General features: G+C 43.2%; 1 non-coding gene and 1 pseudogene across 1 annotated transcript; both read left to right on the top strand.

The window, feature by feature from the left end:
• Nucleotides 1–2702: 2702 nt before the first annotated feature.
• Nucleotides 2703–2809, top strand: LOC135275822 (U6 spliceosomal RNA). The gene has a single exon (XR_010343393.1). It is a non-coding gene; the product is annotated as a U6 spliceosomal RNA (small nuclear RNA).
• Nucleotides 2810–5031: 2222 nt separating this feature from the next.
• LOC135275827 (U6 spliceosomal RNA) lies at nt 5032–5126 on the top strand (annotated as a pseudogene).
• Nucleotides 5127–11209: the final 6083 nt, after the last annotated feature.

Raw genomic sequence — 11209 nt, 5'->3', positions numbered from 1 at the left:
ATCTACATTTGATAGGTGTACCTGAATGTGACAAAGAGAATGAATCCAAGTTGGAAAATACTCTTCAGGAGATTATTCAGGAAAACTTTCCCAACCTAGTAAGACAGGACAATATTCAACTCCCGGTAATACAGAGAACACCGCAAAGATATTCCTCAAGAAGACCAACCCCAAGGCACATAATGGTCAGATTCACTAGGGTTGAAATGAAGGAGAAAATACTAAGAGCAGCTAGAGAGAAAAGTCAGGCTACCCACAAAGGGAAGCCTATCAGACTTATAGCAGATCTCTCAGCAGAAACCCTACGAGCCAGAAGAGAGTGGGGGCCAATATTCAACATCCTTAAAGAAAAGAACTTTCAACCCAGAATTTCATATCCAGCCAAACTGAGCTTCAAAAGCAAAGGAAAAATAAAATCTTTTGCAAACAAGCAAGTACTTAGAGATTTTACCATCACCAGGCCTGCTTTGCAGAAGCTTCTGAAAGAAGCACTACACATATAAATGAACAACCAGTATCAGCCTTTCCAAAAATATATCCAGCTAGCAACAAATGGCAGTATTAAACTCATATATATTATTAACTGGATAAAAAGCCAAAATCCATCGGTACGCTGTATCCAGACCCATCTCACATGCAACGATACACAAAGACTCAAAGGGACAGAGGAAGATTTACCAACCAAACAGAGAGCAAACATAAATAAATAAATAAAAAGCAGGAGTTGCAATTCTCACCTCTGATAAAATAGACCTTAAAGCAACAAGATCAAATGAGGCAAAGAAGGACATTACATAATGGTAAAAGGATCAATGCAACAAGAAGAGCTAACGATACTATATATACACGCACCCAATACAGGAGCATCCAGATGCATAAGACAAGTTCTTAATGACTTACAAAGAGACAGCCTCCCACACAATAATAGTGGGAGACTGTAACATCACATTATCAGTATTAGACTGATCCACGAGATAGAAAATTAACAAGGATATCCAGGACTTGAATTCAGACCTGGAACAAGTAAACTTAATAAACATTTATAGAACTCTCCACTTCAAATACACAAAACATACATTCTTATCAGTACCATATCACACCTATTCCAAAAGTGACTACATAATTGCAAGTAAATCACTCCTCAATAATTGCATAACATTTCATAGGTTTAAATGAAATATTGGTTGGCTGCTTGTTTGCTATTTTCTTCCCTTATTCCTTCCTGTCTCCATTGTTAAGCACAATTATTGGCATAAAAGAGGTTTTCAATTCCCATTTTTAGTCTGCATTCTAGCCAGGGCAATAAAGCAATATTCCCGTTCTCTCTCCCTCTTTCTCTTCCTTTTTCTTCCTCTTCTTCATTCTTTTTTTTCTTTCTTTCTTTCTTCCCTTTTCTTTAAAATAAAATAAAATAAAATAAAATAATGCAAAAAATTAGTTGAGCGTGGTGGCGAGGACCTGTAATCTCAGCTACTCAGGAGGCTGAGGGAGGAGAATCACTTGAACCTGGGAGGCAGAGGTTGCAGTGAGCCAAGAGCCAAGATCCTGCCACCGTACTGCAGCCTAGAGAACAAGAACAAAACTCTGTCTCAAAAATAAACTAAAAAAAAAATAAAGTTAAGACTCGGCACAGTGGCTCACCCCTGTAATCCCAGCACTTAGGGAGACTGAGAAAGGTAGATTGATTGAGGTTAGGAGTTTGAAACCAGCCACGGTGACAGAACAAGATACCATCTCTACAAAAATTTAGCTGGGTGGGTTGCTGTGCACCTGTAGTCCTAGCTACTCAGGAAGCTAAGGTGGGAGGATTGCTTAAGAACTAGACGTGGGAGGCTGCAGTAAGCTATGATTGCACCACTGAACTCCAGCCTGTGGGACAGAGCCAGATCATTTCTGTAAAAAAAATAAACAAATATGAGCTTCTTTTTTTTGAGACAGACTCTTGCTCTGTTAACCAGGCTGGACTGCAGCGGCACGATCTCGGCTCACTGCAACCTCCGCCATCTGAGTTCAAGTGATTCTCCTGCCTCAGCCTCGTGAGCAGCTGGGATTACAGATGCACACCACGATTCCCAGCTAATTTTTGTATTTTGGTAGAGACAGGCTTTCACCAGGTTGGTCAGGTTGGCCTTGATCTGCCGACCTCGTGATCCAAATGTCTCTGCCTCCCAAAGTGTTGGGATTACAGGCATGACCCACAGTGCCTGGCTATAATCTTAATTTATTAGAAGGTTTTTAGATTAAAAAATTTACAGGTCTGGGCATGGAGGCTCTCACCTGTAATCCCAGCACTTTGGGAGGCAGAGGCACGTGGATCACCTGAAGTTAGGAGTTTAAGGCCAGCCAGCCAACGTGTTGAAACCTTGTCTCTAATGAAAATACAAAAATTGGCCAGGCATAGTGGCTCACACCTGTAATCCAAGCACTTTGGAGGCGAAGGCTGGTGGATCACCTGAGGTCAGGAGTTTAAGACCAACCTGACCAACATGGTGAAACCCTGTCTTTAAAAACAAAAAAAAACAAAACAAAAAAAACAAAATTAAGTTGGGCACGATGGCTCACACCTGTAATCCTAACACTTTGGAAGGCTGAGGTGGGCGGATCTTGATGTCAGAGGTTCGAGACTAGCCTGACCAACATAGTGAAAACCATTCTCTATAAAAAAATAAAAATAAAATAAATAAAAAAAATTAACTGGGCATGTGCTCGCTTCAACAGCACATACGCTAAAATTGGAACGATACAGAGAAGATTAGCATGGCCCCGGTGCAAGGATGACATGCAAATTCCTGAAGCGTTTCATATTTTTTTGTTGTTTTTTAAAAATCAAATGAAAATACATTTAAATTTAAAGTAAAAAAAAAAAAAATTTAGCTTGGCATGGTGGTGGACACCTGTAATGCCAGCTACTTTGGAGACTGAAGCAGGAGAATCGCATGAACCAAGGAGGCAGAGATTGCAATGAATCAAGATCACACCATTGCACTCCAGCCTGGGTGACAAGAGGGAAACTCTATCTCATAAAAAAGGCGGGGTGGGGTCGAATTATCCAGCACCTCGTTTTTACAATTGTAAACACTGATCTCTGTGATTTTTTTTTTTAATAAGATGGAGTTTCACCATCATGGCCAGGCTGATCCTGAACTCCTGACCTCAGTTGATCCACCCACTTTGGCCTCCCAAAATGCTAGGATTACTGGTGTGAGCCACAGCACCCGGCCCAATCTCTCTGATTTTTAAAATTAAAGTTGGCTGACCATGGTGGCTCATGCCTGTAATCCAAGCACTTTGGAGACCAAGGTGGGTGGTTCACCTGAGGTTGTGAGTTCAAGACCAGCCTGACCAACGTGGTGAAAGCCTGCCTTTAAAAAAACAAAAAATAAATTGAAAAATAAAAGTTAAGGCCTGGTGTGGTGGCTCACGCCTGTATTCCCTGAATTTTGGGAGACTAAGGTGGGTGGATCACCTGAGGTCAGCAGTTCGAAAGCAGCCTTGCCAACATGATAAAACCCGGTCTTTTCTAAAAATACAAAAAGTTAGTTGAGCGTGGTGGTGAGGACATGTAATGTCATCTACTCAGGAGGCTGAGGGAGGAGAATCACGTGAACCTGGGAGGCAGAGGTTGCAGTGAGCCAAGATCCTGCCACCGTACTGCAGCCTAGACAACAAGAACAAAACTCTGTCTCAAAAATACATAAAAAAAGAAATAGGGAGGCCGAGGCAGGTGGATCACGAGGTCAAGAGATTGAGAACATCCTGGTCAACATGGTGAAACCCTGTCTCTACTAAAGATACAAAAAATTAGCTGGGCATCGTGATGCGTGCCTGTAATCCCAGCTACTCAGGAGGCTGAGGCGGGAGAATTGCCTAAACCGAGGAGGCGGAGGTTTCAGTGGGTCAAGATCGTGCCATTGCACTCCAGCCTGGGTAACAAGAGCAAAACTCCTTCTCAAAAAAAAAAAATATATATTAATAAAGTTAAGACTGGGCACAGTAGCTCACCCCTGTAATCCCAGCACTTTGGGAGACAGAGAAAGGAAGATTGCTTGAAGATAGGAGTTTGAAACAAGCAGGGTGACAGAAGAAGATACCATCTATGCAAAAATTTAGCTGGGCGTGGTGCCGTGCACCTGTAGTCCTAGTTACTCAGGAAGCTGAGGTGGGAGGATTGCTTAAGACCTAGACGTGGGAGGCTGCAGTAAGCTATGATTGCACCACTGCACTCCAGCCTGAGGGACAGAGCGAGATCATTTCTGTAAAAAAAATAAACAAATATAAGCTTTTTTTTGACACAGACTCTTGCTCTGTCCCTCAGGCTGGAGTGCAGTGGCGCAATCTCGGCTCACTACAACCTCTGCCATACGGGTTCAAGTGATTCTGCTGCCTCAGCCTCCTGAGTAACTGTGATTACAGATGCACACCACCATCCCTGGCTAATTTTTGTATTTTAGTTGAGACAGGCTTTCACCACGTTGGTCAGGGTGGCCTTGAACTGCTGACCTCGTGATCCACCTGTCTCTGCCTCCCAAAGTGTTGGGATTACAGCATGACCCACTGAGCCCAGCCATAATCTTAATTTTTTAGGAGGTTTTTAGATTAAAAAATTTACAGGGTTGTTCATTAGGCTATCGCCTTTAATCCCAGCACTTTGGGAGGCAGAGGCACGTGGATCACCTGAGGTCAGGTGTTCGAGACCAGCCAGCCAATGTGGTGAAACCTGGTCTCTAACAAAAATACAAAAATTTGCCAGGCGTAGTGGCTGACACCTGTAATCCAAGAACTTTGGAGGCCAAGGCATTCGGATCACTTGAGGTCGGGAGTTCAAGACCAGCCTGACCAATATGGTGAAAACTTGTCTTTAAAAAAAAAATACAAAAATTAAGTTGGGCACGGTGGCTCACACCTGTAATCCTAGCACTTTAGAAGGTTGAGGTGGGTGGATCATGGGGTCAGAGGTTCAAGACTAGCCTGATCAACATAGTGAAACCCATTCTCTATAAGAAAATAAAAATAAAATAAATAAAAAATTTAGCTGGGCATGTGCTCGCTTCGGAATGATACAGAGAAGGTTAGCATGGCCCCTGCACAAGGATGACATGCAAATTCGTGAAGCATTCCATATTTATTTTGTTGTTTTGTAAAAATCAAATAAAAATAAATTTAAATTTAAAGTAAAAAAAAAAAATTAGCTGGGCATGGTGGTGGACACCAGTAATCCAAGCTACTTGATAGGCTGAGGCAGGAGAATCTCTTGAACCAGGGAGGCAGAGGTTACAATGAGCCAAGATCACACCATTGCACTACAACCTGGGTGAAAAGAGGGAAATTCTATCTCATAAAAAAGGCAGGGTGGGGGGAATTATCCAGCACCTCATTTTTACAATTGTAGACACTGATCTCACTGATTTTTTTTTTTTAATAAGATGGTGTTTCACCATCATGGTCAGGCTGATCTTGAATTCCTGACCTCAGGTGATCGACCCACTTCAGCCTCCCAAAGTACTAGGATTAGTGGCATGAGCCACAGCGCCCGTCCCAATCTCTCTGATTTTTAAAAATAAAGTTGGCTGGGCATGGTGGCTGATTCCTGTAATCCAAGCACTTTGGAGACCAAGGTGGGTGGATCACCTGAGGTTGTGAGTTAAAAACCAGCCTGACCAACATGGTGAAAGTCGATCTTTAAAAAACATAAAATAAATTAAAAACTAAATAAAGTTGACTGGGTGCAGTGGCTCACGCCTATAATACCAGGACTTTGGGAGGCCGAAGCAGGTGAATCACGAGGTCAAGAGATTGAGACCATCCTGGTCAACAAGGTGAAACCCCATCTCTACTAAAAAATAGAAAAATTATCTGGGCATGGTGGCACATGCCTGTAGTCCCAGCTACTCGGGAGGCTGAGGCAGGAGAATTGCTTGAACCCAGGAGGGGGAGGTTGCGGTGAGCCGAGATCGCGCCATTGCACTCCAGCCTGGCGTTTGGACCCATTTAGAGAACGTATTTATAAACACTAGGAGATATTTATAGCTATTTGCTGGGGGTTTTATTTTAGTGAAATTTACTTCCTAGTGCTCCCCAGAGCTAGTTTCTCTGAGTTTTACTTCTTCCTGGCTAGACCTGTTCCCTCCCGGATTTACTCGGGCACATACATTACACTGAGTAGTAATTTTTTTTATAAGTTTATGTAAGTGGGGAATGTAGTGTTTAGCTTTTAGCAGCTCAGTTAGTTTGGTTTGTCCTAAGTGAGTGGCCTGGTGTGTGTTTTTAACTAGGGCCTGCTTTAGGGCCTTGGGGACTACAATATTTGCGTCCAGTAGAATTTACTATTTTGTGGAATTTTGTGTACTCCTTTGTTTTTTAGCAAAGTTGTTTTTTTTTTTTTCTTTTTGAGATGGAGTTTTTGCTGTTGTTACCCAGACTTGAGTGCAATGGCATGATCTCAGCTAACCACAACCTCCGCCTCCTGGGTTCAAGCAATTCTCCTGCCTCAGCCTCCTAAGTAGCTGGGATTACAGGCACACGCCACCATGCCCAGCTAATTTTTTGGATTTTTAGAAGAGACAGGGTTTCACCATGTTGACCAGGATGGTCTCGATCTATTGACCTCGTAATCCATCCACCTCATCCTCCAAAAGTGCTGGGATTACAGGCATGAGCCACCGTGCCTGGCCAGAGTGGGGAAGTTTTTAAACCTCTGAGGCAGTTTTGTTTAAGTGAGTTGCCCTGAGACCCCAGTATTGGGGTCAGTTTATTTAAAAGCAAATATGGGCTGGCTAACAGGGGCTAGTGGGATGCACAAGACTGCATTCTTGAGATCCAAGACAGTGTAATGGTGGTGTTCTGTGCCCAAGAGACTTAGGAGGGTGTGTGGATTTGGAACCATAGGGTGGACAGTTTCTACTCATTTGTTTATTTCCTTCAAGTCTTGTACAGGCCAATAGTTTTTTGTGCCTGGTTTTAAGACAGGGAGCAAGGGGGTATTCCAGGGGGACTTACAGGTAGTAGGGACCTCTCCTTTTAGGAGTCTGGTTATATATGGAGCAATTCCCCATCTGGCTTCCTGGCTCATGGGATATTGTCGTACCTGGACTGGAGTTGCCATTGCCAATAGCTGGACCACAACCGGGGTACGGTGACTTGCCAAGTCCGGGGAACTTGTCTCAGCCCACACTCCAGGTTTATTTTTTTGGAATTGGTGGAGGAGGTTTGATGTTGGTGGTTGATTTGTCTCTGAGGATAAGGTTTCCTGCAAGAGATACTTGTTTGACAGAGCACAGGTGATGAGGATTTGCTGAGGTGGCCCTGATGCCAAGAGAGGATGAATTGAGAGGCAAGCCTGACTCTCACCGAAAGAAATATTTGCTTGAAGTTTGTGAAGTAAGTCCCATTTTAGGAGTGGGTACAGACACTTTGGAATGGCGAAGAAGGAGTGGGTGATGGTGCTGTTCTCCAGATTAATGAGTTGGTTGGTGGTTTAAGGGCTTATTGTGTTGTTGTTTTTTTTTTCTGTGGCCCCTTGGATAATTGTTTTTTATTGGATAGTGGTCCCAGAGGCTAAGGACCGAGTGGGCTACCTGGTGTTGACTAAGATGCTGACAGGTTTGTCTTTAACTTTTAAAGTGACCCTGAGCATTTGGGGGCTTATTAAATAAGAGCCCCAGCCCCGTCAATTCTGACCTTTTAAATTGAGGACAGCCCTCAGTGGAGTTTTTTTTTCCTTGAGGCACTTTTTTTTTAAATTTTTTTTCTTTACAGTACGCACGTTGGTTTTCTTTTTAACTGGCCAGGGACCCTGGGGCCCTTTTACAAGGCCTCCTGCCCTCGTGGAATGACTTGTGTTTTTTGAAGGGCTGCTATTACTGCACCTTAGTAACTTTTTTTGTTTTGTATGGCTCCAGGAGTATTCTTGTTATTAAAAACTTTCTGGGCAATTTTTAGCAATTGGGTTAAATTTATTCCCTGGAATTCCTTTAACTTTTTTATTTTTTTATTTTTAAGATGGGGTTTTACCATGTTGGTCAGGCTGGTCTTGACCTCCCGGCTTCAGGTGATTCACCCACACTGGCCTCCAAAGTGCTTGGATTACAGGCGTGAGCTACCATGCCCGGCCCCCCTTAATTTTTGTACCTTTTTAAAAAATATTTGGGTCTGACTGGGAAACAAAAGCCAGACTGATGGTCTACTGATTTTCTGGAGCTTTAGGGTTAACAGAATTATAGGTGCGATAAGCGTTTTGTAGATGGTCAAGGAAGGCAGCCAGCGACTCTTGCAGACCCTGAGTTACAGTCCCTGCTGTGGAGAGGTTAGTGGGCTTGTGGGACGCTCCTTTATCACTTTTTTTTTTTTTCTGAGATGGAGGTTCGCTCTTGTTACCCAGGCTGGAGTGCAATGGTGCAATCTTGGCTCACTGTAACCTCCGCCTCCTGGGTTCTGGCAATTCTCCTGCCTCAGCCTCCTGAGTAGCTGGGATTACAGGCATGCGCCACCATGCCCAGCTAATTTTTTGTATTTTTAGTAGAGATAGGGTTTCACCATATTGACCAGGATGGTCTCAATCTCTTGACCTCATGATCCACCCACCTCGGCCTCCCAAAGTGCTGGGATTACAGGCATGAGCCACCGCGCCCGGCCTCCTCTAATGCTTTTTAAAAGATAACCGGTGAAAAGTGTTTAGAGCCTGGTGAACCCCCAAGGTGTTGGGGTTCTATTGGGGTGGGGTAGAGGGAAAACCTTTTTTAATTTGGTCATATATATATACTGTTCTTTGCCCTGGACCTATGATGGCTTTTAGGGCTTCTTGTTTAATTTTGCCTCTTTCCTCTGTGGTGAGCAGAATTAGTAATAATTGTCGGCAGTCATCCCAAGTGGGGCAATGAGTCTGGAGTACAGATTTTAAGAGCTTTGTTAAAGCCTGGGGCTTCTTAGAGAACTGGGGATGTTGAGTTTTTTGACAGAACTTACTCTATTGTAAAACCTTGCCACTGCCTTAAGTCCCCCAGCCTCCTAGCACATCCCCCTCCCGGGGAACTGTTTATTTTAGCAGGTCTTTAACCCTCCCCTTCTTGCCATTTTAGCAGTTCCCTAGCACCAACCCCTCCCAGGAACTATTAAACATAGCAGTTTCTTAGCCCCTCCCCTTCTGCACACCTTTTTACACTGGATGCATTTGCTGGCTTTCAGGCTATAAAAATTTTCTTTGCTATGACACGGGTGCTGTGTGCTAATTTTGGGTGCAGCCCAGAAGACTTTTTCTTGCTTTTAATGAAGCTTGTGCCTGCACTTGGTGTTTCAGCCCTGTCTTTAATTTCTTTCACCTTTTAATTATATGTTACTTGACAAGAAGGGGATGTGAACAAAGAATGGGAAACCCCAATTGTTTTTTCCTGTTGGGGGTGCCTTTTGGAGAGGAAGGACTGCTGGTGGCTGTGGGGCCCCGTGGCGGGTGTGCAGGGGGACAAGGTTTGGTTACTAGCACTGTTGAGGTGGGTGCTGAGGCCCTGGTTCAGAGGGCCTTGAGTAGGGTGGAGGTAATTCCTGATCCTCCGCTGGGGTGGGGAGAATGGCTGGTCCAGAAGGGGCTTTCTTTGGGCCGGCTAACATGACCTGAAGTTTAGCCTGTTTTATGCAGTGATTTAGCGACAGCGGGGTAGGGGTGGGGGGTTGTTGGACTAAATTTAACTATTGATTAACATATGGAAACTGGTCAGGGTGTCCAGGAGTTTTTGCGACCATTTTCCATACAGCCTGCATAATTTTTTTTTTTTTTTGAGTTGTAGGTTCCAGTGTCAGGCCACGCAATTCTAAAAGATGGCCATTTTAGTTTAGATAAAGAGCAGAGTTCTTCAGGGGTTAATTATCCCCATATTGGCCTGAAAACCCAACCTCGAAGTTGGCCGTCATGCATTGGAGCCGGATACAAGGCTGGCAGCTAGATGACCCCATTTGGTTTTTCCTTCAGTTTTTGAATTTCCCCCAAGAGATTTCACTAATTTAAGACTGGCTTCATTAAGGATTTGAATCAACAACCTTGCAGTTGCAGGCCCTACACCTTAAGTACTGTGCTAACAGGTCACTTACATTGCAAAACTGTTAGAAAGCTTATTTAAAGCCATATTTTGGATGTAAATACTGCACCCTGAGGCAGTGTGGCCTGCCTGAAAGCCGGGTGGGGCTGGCGGCTGGCAGAGAAGGAAGAAAATGCTTTCTGTGTCAGTTTAAAACTGAGCACTCGGCTGCTGGGCCGGCTGCAAGTTCCCAGCCCCTGCAGCTTTTGGTCGCCTTGACACAAGGACCCTAAAAAGCATTAAATTCCTCTCCCCCTATCTTTCTCTCTTCTTTTTTTTTTTTTTTTTTTGAGAGAGAATAGGAAGGAGGAAAAAGGAAGAGAAAGAGAGAGAGAGAATGGGGGGAGGGAGAAGGAAAAGAAAGAGGGAGAGAGAATGGGAGTATTGCTTTCTTGCCCAGGCTAGAATGCAATTTAGTAATGGGTATTGAAAAGCTCTTTTATACTGATAATTATACTTAATGATGTAGTCAGGAAGGAATAAGGGAAGAAGATAACAAACAGCCAACCAATATTTAATTTAAACCTATGAAATGCTATGCGATTACTGAGGAGTGATTTACTTCCAATTATATAGTCACCTTTGGAATAGGTGTGAGGTGGTAATGTATATTTTGTGTATTTGAAGTGGAGAGTTCTATAAATGTTTATTAAGTTTACTTGTTCCGGGTCTGAGTTCAAGTTCTGAATATCCTTGTTAATTTTCTATCTCGTTGATCTATAGAATCGTTAGCTCTTCTTGTTACATTGATCCTTTTGCCATTATGTAATGTCATTCCTCGCCTCTTTTGATCTTTGTTGCTTTAAAGTCTACTTTATCAGAGGCGAGAATTGCATCTCCTGCTTTTTGTTTATTAGTTTATTTTTACTCTCGGTTTGATTGGTAAATCTTCCTCCTTCTCTCTGAGTCTTTGTGTATTGTTGCATGTAAGATGGGCCCGGATGCAGCATACCGATGGGTTTTGGCTTTTTATCCAATTAAAATATATATAGGTTTAATACCGGCGTTTGATGCTAGCTGGCTGTTTTGCCCATTAGTTGATGTAAATTTTTTATTGTGTTAAAGTTCTTTGCTTTTTGATGTATTTTTGGAAAGGCTGATATTGGTTGTTCCTTTATATGTATAGTGCTTCTTTCAGAAGCTCT

The sequence above is a fragment of the Aotus nancymaae genome, unplaced genomic scaffold (assembly GCF_030222135.1).
Source record: "Aotus nancymaae isolate 86718 unplaced genomic scaffold, 86718_ANA_hifiasm-v0.15.2.pri h1tg000018l, whole genome shotgun sequence".
NCBI classification, from domain to species: Eukaryota; Metazoa; Chordata; class Mammalia; order Primates; family Aotidae; genus Aotus; species Aotus nancymaae.
Note: the sequence above shows the minus strand (reverse complement) of the source record. Positions and strands in the feature narration are given on the sequence as shown.